Source organism: Castor canadensis, chromosome 9 (assembly GCF_047511655.1).
Source record: "Castor canadensis chromosome 9, mCasCan1.hap1v2, whole genome shotgun sequence".
In the NCBI taxonomy this organism is placed as follows: domain Eukaryota; kingdom Metazoa; phylum Chordata; class Mammalia; order Rodentia; family Castoridae; genus Castor; species Castor canadensis.
In genome coordinates, this window is record NC_133394.1 from 119,288,660 (window position 1) to 119,304,793 (window position 16,134).

The 16,134-nt window shown below is 35.2% G+C and overlaps 1 pseudogene; it reads right to left on the reverse strand.

Moving 5' to 3' along the window:
* Positions 1–14,329: 14,329 nt before the first annotated feature.
* On the reverse strand, positions 14,330–15,391 carry LOC109673962 (aldose reductase-related protein 2 pseudogene; annotated as a pseudogene).
* Between the last annotated feature and the right edge of the window lie 743 nt (positions 15,392–16,134).

Below are 16,134 nucleotides of genomic sequence, written 5' to 3' on the forward strand. Positions count from 1 at the left end.
TGTGCTCATGGATTGGTAAAATCAACATAGTAAAAATGGCTATACTACCAAAAGTAATCTACATGTTCAATGCAATTCCTATCACAATTCCAATGACATTCATCAGAGACATTGAAAAATCTATCCTGAAGTTCATTTGGAAACACAAGAGACTGCCAATAGACAAGGTGATACTCAGCAAAAAAGAGCAATGCTGGAGGTATCACAGTACCCAACTTCAAACTACACTTCAGAAACATTGCAATAAAAACAGCATGGTTCTGGCACAAAAACAGATATGAAGACCAGTGGATAGAGGATCTGGATATGAATCCACACAGCTGTACCCATCTTATTTTTGACAAAGGGGCCAAAAACATACAATGGAGAAAAGACAGACTCTTCAACAAGTGTTGCTGGGAAAAGTGGTTATCTGCCTGCAGAAAACTGCAACTAGATCCATGCCTATCACCCTATACTAGTATCAACTCAGAGTGGATTAAGGACCTTAATATCAGACCCGAAACTCTGTAGTTAGTACAGGAAAAAGCAGGTGTAGGCAAGGACTTCTTCAATAAAACTCCAGCAGCCCAGCAACTAAGAGAAAGGATGGACAAACAGGACAACATGAAATTAAAAAGCTTCTCCACAACAAAAAAATGGCCTCTAAAATGAAGAGACCATCCATAGAGTCAGAGAAAATACTCTCTGGCTATACATCAGACATAGGACTGATAATCAGAATATACAGGGAGCTCAAAAAACTAAACTCCCCCAAAATCAATGAACTAATAAAGATGTTGGCAACTGAATTAAACAGAATTTTTCAAAGGAAGATATCTAAATGGCCCAAAACACATGAAAAAATGTTCACCATCCCTGGTTATAAAGGAAATGCAAATCAAAACCACACTAAGATTCCACCTTAGTCCTGTTAGAATAGCTATCATCAAAGACACTACTAACAACAAATGTTGGTGAGGAAGTGGGGGAAAAGGAATCTTTATACACTGCTGGGGAAATGTAGGCTAGTGCAATCACTTTGGAAAATAATATGGAGGCTTCTTAAAAAACTAAACATTGATATCTGCCATATGATCCAGCAATACTATTCCCAGTGATATGTGACTCAGGTTATTCCAGAAGCACCTGCACACCCATGTTTATTGCAGCACTATTCACAATACACAAGCTATGGAAACAGCCAAGATGCCCCATTACCGAGAGTGGATTAAGAAAATGTAGTATCTATACACAATGGAATTTTATGCATCCATCAAGAAGAACAAAATGATATCATTCACTGGTAAATGGATGGAATTGGAGAACATCATTCTGAGTGAGGTTAGCCTGGCCCAAAAGACCAAAAATCGTATGTTCTCCCTCATATGTGGACATTAGATCAAGGGCAAACACAACAAGGGGATTGAACTTTGATCACAAGATAAAAGTGAGAGCACACAAGGGAGGGGTGAGGATAGGTAAGACACCTAAAAAATTAGCTAGCATTTGTTGCCCTTAACGCAGAGAAACTAAAGCAGATACCTTAAAAGCAACTGAGCCCAATAGGAAAAGGGGACCAGGAACTAGAGAAAAGGTTAGATTAAAAAGAATTAACCTAGAAGGTAACACCCATGCACAGGAAATCAATGTGAGTCAATGCCCTGTATAGCTATCCTTATCTCAACCAGCAAAACCCCTTGTTCCTTCCTATTATTGCTTATACTCTCTCTACAACAAAATTAGAGATAAGGGCAAAATAGTTTCTGCTGGGTATTGAGTGGGGGAGCGGGAGGGGGTGGAGTGGGTGGTAAGGGAGGGGGTGGGGGCAGGGGGGAGAAATAAACCAAGCCTTGTATCCACATATGAATAATAAAAGAAAAATGAAAAAAAAAACAAAACAAAAAACAAAATCTTCCACTTAGAACTATTTTGTTATAATTTTTAATGCAGTATTTACAGTAATAAAATTATATTTCTTTAAAAAAAAAAAAAAAAAAAAAAAAAAAAAATAAAGTAACTAGAAAGACCCATTGCTATTAAGAACATATTCACTTCTTAAGATATTGCCACATATCTGATACAAATACCTCTGTGGGCTTAACCCCTGCATAATATTTCATAACCATTTTTAGTAGCTTTTTACTGTGGATCGCACTATAAGGAAACAGAGCAATGGATTCAACTGGAATCCCAGCTTAGTTTTTATTCCCTTGGCAAGTCACTTACTATGATTGAATTAGACTTCAAGATAATATGATAGAGATCTACAACAAATATCAGATAATACATACATAAAGTATTTCATAAATTACATATGGAAAATCACTATTATTAGTAGAAAGTAAATTCAAGTTGACTAGTAGCTATAATTATGCACCTGAAGGAAGGTGGGTATATACAAAGGAGTAGTCTATTCTTAAGGAGATGCTTGTTAAGTGGGCATTTAATGCTCCATTACACATTTTAAATAAGAATCTGTTTACTATTTCACTTATTTGTCACATCCATCAGACACCTGAAGAAACCCCATTATCCTGTACAAAACCAGTTTAGAGTCTAGTTTTGCAATTGTAATACTAGTCTTTTCTGGAATGTTTTATATGAATATCACATTTCTTTTTCGTCCCTTAAAAGTCACCAGATAGTTGACTCAGCACTGCCCATTGTGTTGCATCTATAATATCATTTAAAGCATGCATCTTCGGGGCCAGAAAAATGCATGTCCAGTGGCTCAAGTATCTGCAAATTAGTGAGCATATTTCTCATGTTTTTGTTAATTAACAGCATTGATGTATATTTGTAATGGCAAAAAAATTTACAACTGCCTCTGAATTAAATGAATGTACAATGTTCCAGCATGAGTTCTTGTTTTCTGAGATCCCAATTAGGAAATAGCCTAAATTATTAAAGATTAGTTTTGAATCTTTTTATTTAAATCACTCTGCTTAAGAGTAATTCTATAAATAGCCACACAAATGTCATCTTCTTCTTTTAAGAAGATGAAGTCACTGGAGTGTTTAGCTGGATTCCACTAATCTATTGGATAGATTTGAAATGTAGCAAGGTTTAGTAATGGGACAACTGGCTCTTGCATAGAGGGCCACTGCTTATTTTACTGCTAACAAATTTGTTTCTTGAGGAAGCCTGTATGTGTGCTCTGACCAGCAATTCTATAAGACACAAGCTAACCATATATATATGACTTTGGTCCTAAAACTGTGGCAGTCAGTTTCACTGAAGATAGTTGTAGAGGGGTTTTTCTGGGTTTGCTTTTCCTTCCCTGCTTAGCTTAGCTGCATTATTCACGGTCACCTTTAGTTCATCTGGCCATAGTATTCTTGCTTCCTCTGATCCTTGTTCCACATACATGTGATCTCCTTACCAAGCCTGGAAATATTTGTCTAACTCCCTTGGAATAATAACCAACTAATGGAAACTATTTGGTAGAATCTCACTCCTTTGTTTCCTGATGACCCTGGTGTCATTGACAAGTTGCTGTGAGCAAATGTTATAGAATCTGTTTCATTTTGTGCTGCATTCTGGTTTAATCCCTAGAAAATTGTAGCTATTAAATTCTCACGGAACCTCAGATAATGATAATTATTTAAATACTTTTAATAAGCTGTATCTTGCTATTTAAATGATATTAGGTAGATAAGTGAAAAGCATTATGGAATATATATTATAGAAATTGTTATTATCCTATATCCTTGTGGAATTTGAATTGGTGATTAACTGAGCTAATTTATGTGCCCCGTTTACTTTATTGCTAGTGCTTCTTTTTTACTTTTAAAGAAGGCTTGAAAATCTACTTTTGTGACTTCATAAGTATGATTGACATACTTTCGCACTTAATGGAGACCTTGTTTCATCTTTAACCCATTCATAATTTCAGGTACTCATTAAAGGTTTTTTGTAAACAGTCTAAGGTGATCAGTTGATATAACACATATCAAAAAGTGTGATTAATTTACAATAATTTTATCCTATGTCTGCCAAATAGTTACCATAAAAGTCTTTCTTAAGTTATCATAAAGTTGATAACTTCATATCTGTCTCTTTGCAGTCAGCAAATAATGAAACCTAAATTCTTAAACTAGGAACAAAAGTATTTTGCTTATTTTGCATAGCATAATTTGAGTGACATATGGAAAACCCAACTGCTACAATGTGTCAATAACCATGTATCCTGGAATCAATGTGTTGAATTTTTCCACTGGGAATTCATTTCCACTCTCTGTAACTGTATTACAGAGAGTAATACATGTAAACAATTTAAACATGTAAACAATTCTAGAGTAGATGAAGGAACTTAAGTTTATCATAAGGTATAAATGAGCTGGGTCAACTTTGTCTCCAATGAGAAGTGGACAGGCAGTGTTGGGAATTTGTGCTTTGGGTTGAAGGCTGAGATAGAGAAAGAGGAGTTGAGGTGCCCCTAAAGTACCCTTAATCCATTGTAAAGTGTTTCCTGATGACAGTCTAACTTCAACTCTCTATTACCTTTCCATAAAACTACCACTTGGACCCAATGACAGTCTTTAGGTTTGCACTCGAGTTTTTAAAATATCCCAATAAGGGAGCTTCGCCTCAGACATTTTTCAGTCTTCCTTGTGTTATCTCCAGTCTACCCGTGAAGATTAAATAGCTTCTACACTTAACCTATCATCTTAAAATTGAGTACAACCATGTTCTGTATTGCTGTTGCTTCTTTTCAGGGCATATTTATAGGTTGGGTCAGTATGCCAGAGGGTCCTCTAATAATCTAGCTGGGCAGGCAAAGAAGGGTTTTTTCTTCATTTATGAACACATAAACTCAGCAAACTGTTCCTAGCAACACAAGTGACTATAAAGTCTAGGCTATTCCATTTCCAGGAAATAATTTATATCACTTATAACAGAAGGGAAAAGAACAGATGAAAGCTTGACATTTGTTTAGTGTTTCCACCTTTCATCATCAAGAGAAAACTTTGTTGACTTACAAATTGGCAGTATCTCTGTTAGTGAACAGAAAATTCTCATTTCCTCATCCACTGAATGATAAAGGAAAAGACATAGTTAAGAATTGTTAATTTTGGAAATAAAAGAAGGGAGCAAGTGACTAGAGCATGTACTCTGACCTATTGTGACTTGCACCTCTGCTTAGATTTATTGGAATTATTTCAGAGTAAAATTCCTGGCAAAACTCTGAGAATCTAGTTGGTGATAAGTGATCATCACTAATGTTATAACAAATAGAACATCAAAGGGGCTTTTAAAAGTAATGTCTATGGCTTGGATAAGTGACCTTCTATCCAGTCACTCAGAGCATGCACTATTAAAAATAATTAATTTGAAGCTTTGTCAGGATAAGGGCCTTACTTGATCTTGGAAAAAAATGTGAAAACAATTATTGTGTGCTAAGTACATCTGTTGTACACTTCTTTCAACAACTCTTAGTTTTCCTTCAACATTTCATCCAAATTGTATTTCAGAAATTTCTATTTCTAAAAATTTATATTTCAGAAAGTCACATGATTTCTTTTGTCTTTATAGTATGACCAATATAATGTCTGGGGAATTAAGAATTTTGTCACAAAGAGCTCTTAGGAAATTTGTCATAATTTATGAGGTAAGCCACTTTCCTTTTTTCAGAAAAATCTATGAAATGTATTTCTAGTTTTGCACACTTTACAGGAACTGAAGTCCATACAGTGGACAGACATAGTATTAATCTTCACATTATTGGATTTATATGTTAATTTCTCTACATGTGTATAGAATATTGCCATTAGGCTTGAAGAACAACAGAGTTGACATTTTACTGGTTTTAAGATTGCCAATCAATCAATGTTAAATGATCAGTTGGATGGCCTCAACATAAAGACAACACATGTACTTCTAATATGAATCCTTCAGGGCCTTCCCTGTCACCTCCTTATCTATAGCAAAACATAAAGTTCTATTTCACAATGTGACACTTTGTACATTTTCTGTTTCAACACTTTTCATATTTGCAGACCCTCTCATATAGCCAAAGTGACTTGATAATCATTTATGGCCAGATTTTCCATCCGTATTTTTGCTTTGCACTATTTGTTCTAGAATTTCCTTGACCTATAAAGTGACAACCATTCCTTCAAAATTATCCTAAATGTCACCTCCTGATTAACAAAGAAAGACCCAATCATCATCATCAACACATGTATTGTGTACCAGCTATTTGTGTGCTTTCACATTTTTCATAAATTTATTTAAATATTTATAAGTTCATAATATATACACTTATATATTTATTTTTGTTGAATGGAAAACACACATGCACCACTTTTTGACAATTGAAAAGAAAATTGCTCCCCATTAGCAAATAAAGATCTAGATGGTCTTAAGTATTGTACATAATTTATTGATGGATATTAAATTAGCATCCAGTTTTTGCTGTTATGCATAATATTGATAAAAATATTCTTAAGTATGCATAATAATATTCTCACATTTTATTTCTTTAGAAACATTCCTTTCAGGTAGGATTTTTGGCCAATGGCCATTTGGAATTCTAATTTTAAAATATCATGGTGAATTAATTTCCTTGGAGGCTATCATTGTGTTTAACAGTACCTGTTTCCCCACTGTTCATTAGTATATAATGTCACTAATCTTTTGAATTTTGTATGTAACCTGATTTTTATTTATAGCAGCACTGGGGTTTGAACTCAGGGCCTTCACACTTGCAAGACAGGCACTCTTATAAGCCACTCTTGCCAGCCCACACTTAAAATTCTTTTGTATTTTTTTGTGGTACTGGGGTTTGAACTCAAGGCGTAAAGCTTACTAGGCAGGTGCTCTACCACTTGAACTTTTCTACCAGCCCTTGCTTCTAACATGATGGTAAACATATCCTGTCACATTTTAATTTGAATGTCCTTTATTAAGTAAAATTGGTCATTAACACAGTAACTCAGCACACATATTTCCTTTCACCTATCCTTTTCTCCCAGGCTCTTCAGTCATTTCTTCAATATTATGACATTAACTATGTGAATAAGGCTTTGGACTTTCTTGCATAACACATAAACGAAAAAATAATTTATTTACATAATAATTTAAATTATTATTTAATTCTTTCTGTCCTGTGTACATAGAAGTGGTGGGGTTGGGTAAAGTGTTTATTTCATATTTTTCTTACATATCCCAGTGTCCAAAGCATAATTCTGAGTATATAATTTCTATGAAATAGAAGTCTTGTTTATCTGACTAATTTAGAAAACAATCTCTTAGAATATCATTATTTTTGTCCTAACTATTCTGCTTTAGTTATTCAAGAGAGATAGGAAAATAAATAATTAAAAATAGCATAAATTCAAGATGTACTTTCATGTATATATGTCTGAAGCACATTTATTCATGACATTTTAATATGTGTGTGTGTACACAGTGACATAGTCATTATTTTATTAGCATTACTATTTTGGATGGTAATTTTAATTTATATACAGTTCTTATGCACAAATACATTAAATGTAGGCAACCACATCATAACACTAATATCTTTAATTATATTTTAATTTTTCATTTTCTGTGTTGTGCATCTCAGAGTTCATACTCCTTTTCTTCCACATTACATGACCTGATAACTTTCCCATGTCTGCATAATTTTAAATAAAATCCTATTTATTATCATATGCTAGGTTTCACATGACCTATTGACATAGGGATCATTTAACATTATTGTGTATGCACAAAATTTTAAAAATTCCCTTGAATGACTGCATAAAAGTCAGCATTGTGCCCTATGTTACTTTTTATTCTTTAGAAATTATTTAAATTTCCTAAGAATATTGACATTATTTCCTCTTTTCTACTACAGCTGATGGATCTTCATCTGCAGCAAGACTTTTATCACTTTTATAGACTAAGAACACAGAAGGATAAATTTCCTAAGAAGCGAAGTCACGTCCATGGATGACAGCAACCACCCCGATTCCCTAGGAACTGGAAAGGATGTTCATACTGGCATTGACTGGGGCCAAAGAAATTCTGGTTGCATCTATGCCATTGTAGAATTACAGGCATGGCTAAAATGTGAAAAATCCAGTGAAGCAATGAGCTTTTAATAAGCACAGTGCTAAATGCTCTCTTTAATAATATCTTATCCCTAAACTGTTTCCATTTTATTTTTCCCCCATTCGTTATATACACAATCTAGGTTATCAAGATTCATGAAGCAAAGCTAAATTATCCTTTCCACTTAAAAGACCTATCAGCCATTAATACTTAAAACAACCTTGTTAGCAAAATTAGAGTAAAAAAAGACATCTGGTGGGATCTGTAATACTCAAATTCTCACTAGAATATTTGAAATATTGAAGACATTTCAACTGCTTCTGGGCAGCATTTAGGAATTTAAAAGACAAAAATATATAATCTATGTTGAAGAAGAAAATCTTCAATTACCTAGAGCTGATAAATACAGGTAAATTCTCTGCTCTTTGCCTTAGGTCTTTTTTTTTAGATTTTCTATTTCAACCTCCTGATCTTCCTTTATTTTTTTTTTTAAAAAGAGGAAGTTTTATCTTTTGTGCAAATATACCTAAATGTTTGCTTTTATAACACATATGAGATAGAAATAAGAAGCTGTACTTTAATCAAGTAGAAATGCAATTTATTTCTCTCAAAGACTGGAGATTTTTCATATTTTGTATCTTACATTGTTAAGTTCCTGATATTTATTTTGATTAATTCCTGAAATTGCTATATAACTTTATGCGATTTTGAAATAATTTACTTTTATATTTCAGGGGATGCTCTGTTCTTTTAATTGGATATCTTGTCTTTGTCTTTGATGGGAAAGTTGAACATTCTTCTACTTTAACAGTTATTAACTTGAATCCTGTACTAAATGACAGAATGTTTATTAGAGAACTGTGGGATCCAAATCCAGATCCTGGAACAAACTGTAGGTAAGTAATTCACAAATATTGACCAATGTTGTATCTACCACACAGACTGCTGCCCTTGGACTCTCATTCTCCCTCTGTTAAATAGGTGGTTTCCCCTGATACTCTGGTTCCTTCACTCTACAAATAGCCTCTCCTTACAGCCTTTCTTTCAGATGTACATTCCCCTGGCTTCTATCCCTTTGTTAACTCATGGGCCTTCATGCGAATCTATATGATTCACCAGTACCCCATTATGTACCATATGACTTTTTTGAGATTGTTCCTATATATCATCTTGGCTGATAACATCAGACTTGGTGTTTGCTTTACTATTGTGGGGAACCCCAACAGGATACAGCAGCCTTCTTACCTTTAGAAATATTGATAAGAAATTACATCTTTGTACTCAAGCATGTCTCCAAATGTTCCCGCCATATCATCACATCACTTTCCCAAGAATTCTTTTCTGTGTTTTTATTTATTTTTTTTAACAAAGACAGTATGGCTTCTGTAGCTCAATATTCAGGCTGAGAAAGTGATGTTGAGCTATTCTTCTTGCCAACATCTCAAATATTTATAAATGATTCTCTTCAAGTTCCCATCATATACTTTTGCTTTAGGGAGAAGAAATAAAGGAAGAAAGGGGCTGTCTTCCTGGTCATCTAGAAATGTTTGTCGTATTGCAGTTTATCTCAGAAAACTGCAGTGCTTTGAATGTGGATGTGTGTAGATATTTTCATCATCAGATTCCAACTTTCATTATAATTTTATTACTAAAGGAAAACTCTATTTAATTTCTCTTATAGACGGAACAACCATTCTGAATCTTTGATATTACAAACATGACTCCTTATAACTTTTTCAATTAAAGCTCACTATCATGACTATATTTCCCAATGATGTCTTGAAATAGTATATATACTTTAGCATGGAGAATCCAAGTACAATTGGTGTCTTCTATTACCTTTAACCAACCATGATTATAGTTATCCAAAGGTTTGGGAAAACTAAGGTTCTACTTAGCAAGATTCTGGGGATGCAGGCCTGGCCTTACTACAGATTACATTCTTTTGACTTCATCTAGTTCTGGTTGGTCACAATCTAGTTATCAGTAACATTTAATAACTGGGTATTCATAAGAGGTGGACTTATTTTTCTAATTCAGAAGTTTCTTGATATAAATATTTAAACCTTAGCAAAGAGTGTAATTTGCTACCTCATAGACAATGATTTCTCTTTCTTTCCTTCTTTCCTTCCTTCATTCTTTCCTTGTTTCCTTCCTTCTTTCCCCCCCTCCCTTCCTTCCTTCTTTCCTCCCTCCCTCCCTTTCTTCCTTTTTTCCTTCCTTCCTATAAAACTAGCTTCCTTGTTTTTCAGAAAAGCTGGTACCAGTGATGCAAGGAGCTCTCCTATGATTTTCATTGTGCTATTACATGGTTCATGGAGCAGAGCAAAAGAGAAATTTGAAAATATGAGAACTTTAGAAGATCCTCTCACAAGATGCTTAATGGAAGACTTCATTTTAAAATAAAACTAAGAAAATACATTTTTGGTTAATTTATCTCTAACTCTTATTAATAGTGGTGGAGAAGTACTTTGATAAACTGTTCTAAATGTATTCTCCACTCATGATATTCTTAACATTGCATAGACTTACTAATGATATATTTGCTTATTAGAATTGTGTGCTCTGAGAAGATAAATTATAAGATTCAGGAAAAAGTCATCATTAAGGACTGAAAGTGAAGCTCAGTGGTAGAGCACTTGCCTAACATATATGGGCCATAGGTTTGATCCCTAGCACCAAAAATAAATAAATAAATAAATAAAGGAAACTAAATTAAAATAAATTAAAAGACAAAAAAAATCATTAAAGGGCCAAGAGCACAATAATAAAACATTACAATGAGATCAGAGCAAAAAAAAGCCAAAATAACATTTTATATTATAGTATGATATACAGAAACGAGAGTGAAAGGAGAAGTCAAAGCACATAAACACACACACACACACACACACATATACACACACTTGAGAAACAGTTTAAAGAAGAAAGGCTGCAGGGAAAAATGAAGAAAATTAAATGAGCAAATTCAAAAGAACAGTTAAAACTCAACACATTCCAGGAAGAATGGTTATTATTAAGACAAAAGGTAACAAGTGTTAGCAAGGTTGTAGAGAAAAAGAAATAAATGCATGGTGAGAATGCCAGTTAGTATGGTTCTCGTGGAAAACAGTGTGGAGGTCCTTCAAAATAAAAATAGAATAAGAGGCAGTAATCCCATTGGGACTCTAAAGGAAATGAGCAACCTTAGTGTCCATCAACAGATGTAAGGAAACTATGGTATATTTACACAATGGGATATAACCTGCCTATAAAGCAATGAAATCCTGTCATTTGCAATAAAATGGATGGAACTGGAGATAATTATGTTAAGTGAAATAATGCAGTCACAGAAAGGTGAGAACCACGTGGTTTCACCCATAAATGAAATCAAAGTTGGTTTCACAGTAGTGGAGAGCAGAATGGTTACTAGAGGGCAATCAGGAAACGTTGGTCAGTGGGTTCGAATTTACGTTTAGATAGGAATAAGATATAGTGTGATATTGCTAGCAGGGTGACTCTAGATAATAATATTGTACTATCTATTTTGCAAAGTAGAAAGAAAACATTTTGAAAGTTTTCTCCATCAGGAAATGACAACTGTTTGAGGAGACAAGTTTAACCTGATTCAAATGTTACACAAATTGACTTGTTTTGTATATCGTTTGGAACCTCATAAACATGTACAATTTTTGTTATGTACCAATTAAAATCAATTTAATCAAAAATAAATTTAAAAGATAAAAGAACTTTTAAAAGGACAATGAAAACTGAGAGGAAATGGGGGTATGAGTGAAAAAAAAAACAAAAAGAAATGAAAACATAGAGGAAAAATAAGAAGGAGGAAAGAAATATCTATGAACATTGCATTTGTCAAATCCAAGGCAGGCTTTAATATAATACAAATAGAAACAATTATGTGATTATGTAATCCTTTTCATTCAGATTTAATTAAACTGAGTAATTCAATGCACTTGAAGTCATTCCACATTGGAAAAGTTAACAAAATGTAAACACAATTGACAAATTAAAAACTATTCAAGTTACACACATATACATATACTTATTGAATTTAATTTTTTTAAGACAAGTCTCAATAAATTGCTCAGATTGACCTCAAACTCTGATCCTCTTACCTCAGCCCCCCCAAGGAACTGTGATTTCAGCCACATACCACCAGGCCCATGTTTCAAATTATTTTAAATTATATTTTTTGTGAAGACAATAACTTTTGTTTATACCATTCTTGAGTCACAGTATTTCATTTGTATGTATTACGTATGGGCATAAGAATTGTAGATTCAAGGCTGTTGCCACTAGTAAAGTTCAGTTATATCTTTATACTTTGGCAAAAATGATTGTTTAATTGGCCTGTTCTCAGGAAGTTTGCATGAAGGAGAATTAATATTTGTTTTAGTTCCACAATTTCAAGTTTTGAAAAGAGAAACCTGCCTGATTTTAAATGACTAAATGATTAATCAAGTTTTTCCAATAGAGTGAAACCACTGTTACTAAAATTAAAATTAGTTTTATCAAGGTGTAGCTGTCTGTGACCTCTATGTTATTAATAGCCAAAAGGAAATCTTGGCAGGAAATAGCCCACAGAAGAAATAGAAACCATTTATCTCAGTGGAGGTAGCTGTGATTTAGAGCTTAAATTATTTTGTAAATGTAATATAAGACATCTATACGATGACAGAAACAAAGCAAGTTTCATATAGTCAAAGAAACAGTTGCTGAGGTTTTATGATTAGTTATAGTATGCATTGAAGAGGTTTTTTTGTTGTTTTGTAATTAACAGTTGCTAATGACTTAGGATCAATATGATTAATGGGCCACTCACTCTGCAAATTTGCTGCAGAATGAAACATTAAACGCCAGTGTTAAAAAAATATATTATTAAGGTGAAAACAGTACTTACAAAGAATAAAAGCAAAATCTGTCACAATAGCTCTAAAGCAAGTCCAAAAGGAGGCCAGGTCTCTTTTTGGATGCTGCTTCCGACAAGGAACAAGGCAGAAGAACTTTGCTCATTCTCACTGAAGATTTTAATTTATTTTAACAGAAGCACTTCCAAGATCACTGATTTGTGAAATGTGCCCAGAGCTGGGTCCTTAGGAACACTTCCAAGAACAACATTCCATTTTCCTTCTTGCTAAATCTGTTTATTTATTATTGGATTTACACAATGCACCCATTCCCTGCGGCCACAGGACAGACTTTAAAAAAAAAAGCCAATAAAGCACCACTATAAAGAATCGGAGCATCTCTATCTAAGCATTGGAAATTGAAAGGAAGGTAAATACAAATGCAAACACAAAAGCCTGTACTCTTCAGAAAAACACACTTGTAAAACCAGATGAATTCCTCCCGGTGTTAGTACAGACATAATGCGTATGGAATGTTGTCTCTGCCATCAGGAACAGTAAGCAAAGGGGTTGTAAGTTTATATTTGCCTCCCAGATGCCTGTGTCCTCTGTGAATCAAGCTAGGAGGAGTGATTATCCAAATTTCTTTGCCTGCCACAAGAACCAGCTGCCATGACCCCCGCACCACAGAACAGCCTGCTTCCACTGGGCCAGTGGGGATGGCTATCAGGCAAAACCACGAAAAAGACCCATGCTTCCTACATTCCTCTTCCTGTTCAGACCCTCATGTTTTTTCTGGGAAGGAGTTTATGTCTGTTGGTTCAATGTAGATCATTTCACCGAGTCTCATGTTAACAGTACGAGTCTTCTGTCTCTAAACTTATCATTGAATCAAAAAAGGACTTAAAATGTTATCTGTGCAAGGGAAATTGATAACATAAGCTACTGGTTTGAGTAAATCATACAACTCTTTCAAAAATGGCAGCTCACTATGCTCTGGAGGGAACTTACAACCAAGATCAAAGTGGGCAGGGAGAAGAGAAGGAAGGAGTCCCTAAGGTCTGCTCGGGACCCAGATGCAGAACTCCCATGCTTTGTTATAACCAACTGGGATAACATGAGGTCATTAGGGTAGGTCCTGATCCATTATGACTGGAGTCTTTTTTTTTTCTTGGTATTATTCTATTTTATTCTTTTTATCTTTGTATTATCAGTGTTAGCAAAGTTTCTAGTTTGTTAACAAACATATAGCCTGACAAAATAAGTGAAAAAATCATTTGCTTATCTTCATCATACTTCCCTGTGACAGTCGACTTCTTGTTGAACACACAGCTCTAAATCCAACATTGCCTAGATTGTGGCCTACCACAAGACTGACACACAATATGACTTCAGATAAGCTTGGTTGAAACAGGGCTCAGGAAGTGAGTTACATTCCAGCAAAGAGAGGGAAGTCTTTAGGTAATCTCATCAGGACATTCAGCATGGAAGGGTTAATCCTCCAAATGAATTGTGCCGTACTCAGCCACAGCGCAGGCCCTCCAGTTTCTGTTGAAGCTGAGGATAGTGCCCATTTCCTCATCCTCAAGGTATGAGGTTTTAGTGTGTTTTGCAGCAATATCCTTAATCCTGGGATCGTCCAGTAGTGAAGGATCCTCTGGTTTGACCCAAGATCTAGACGGGGAGCCTAGGGGGCAGTAAGTTATGACAGTGATGCCCTTGGAGTGGTAGTACTGGATCAGTTTGTCCTGGGTGAGTTATGGATGGCACTCAACCTGATTAGTCACTGGTTTATGTTAGAGTTCAGGCTTGTTCAAGAGCCTCTCAATCTGGAAGTGGTTAAAGTTGGAAACGCCAAGGGCTTTCACCAATCCCTCATCCACAAGCTCCTCCGTGACCTCCCTGGCATTCAAGATTGTTAATTACTGATGATCAAATTGCCTTTATTGTCTTTGGGGAATAAGTCCTTCCCAGGCTCAAGTCACTGTGGCCAGTGAATAAGATAGATGTCGAGATATTCCAGCTTCAGATCCTTGAGGATCTTCTGACAAGCTTCCTTCAGTAGGTTTCTCTCAAAGAAGGTGGGCCACAACTTGGTAACAATGAAGAGGTCCTCCCGCTTCATCACTTTCTCTTGGATCTTCTCTTGGATAGGTTCTCCCATGTCACTCTCATTGTTGTAGACATAGGCATAGTCAATGTGACAGTATCCTGCATCAAAGGCCACCTTCACAGCTTCTTTGATTTTGCTTGGGCTAGACTTCCAGGTGCCTGGGCCCACAATGGGCATTTTGGCTTTGGTGCTGAGCTTCAAAAAAGTTGCCATGATTGGTGCAGAAATGGTTCTAAGCAAGCAGGCCGATGTCTCATGTCCTGCTTAAGAGGCTGGCAAGGTTTTATGTCCTGGTTAAGGAGGTAGCTCTGGCTATAGAGGGATGACTGGAGTCTTTATAAGAAGAAATTAGGACACAGAGAGGCAAGAGCATGTGAAGACTCAGTGAGAGGATGGCCATCTACAAGACAAGGAGATGCCCAAGAAGAAAACAACCTTGCCAACACCTTGATCTTGGACTTCAAGCCTATAGAAAGGTAGGAAAAGGAGGTTCTCTTTTTTAAAGCTCCCAATATGGATCACTTTGTTACACTAGCTCTAGCAAATTAACATACCTTGTAATGCCTAATTTCACACACACACTCTACATCTACAAGCTTTCACTCAATGCCGTTGGACCATTAGTCAGAATCTGTGCTCAACATGCAGCCAGGAGAGAACCTGATGAATCTTCATTTATTTCTTCATCAAGGCTCTGAGTAGGAAGGTATTTGTAAAAGGGCTAAATGTGCCATCAAGTGAGTTAAAAAACAAAACAAAATTTTATAAATACAGAGCAATTTGATTTGGGGATACAGAAGCACATAAATTCAGGACTAGTTAGATATGAACCAATATTTTTCTATTTGTGGTTTAGGTCCATAACTGGGGCCAAGCAGGCTAAGTTTTTAGCAATGCTGAAATGAAGCAATGACAAGCTGAGTGAAGGAAAATAGAGAAATTGCAAGTGGGAACCATGTATTATTCACAGCAAATTCACCATGAGTTCATCCTTCTGGACTATTCTGTTTTGTTGAGGGTTAGTTAAATATTCTTAATGTTGGAAAGTTTAGTGCTCTCACTTGTTTTCCCTATTGTTTCCTGACTCTGACAGGACAGTATTTTATTTAGCCTATGTTTATCTTTGCTGAAGTCTATTTTCTCCTCTCC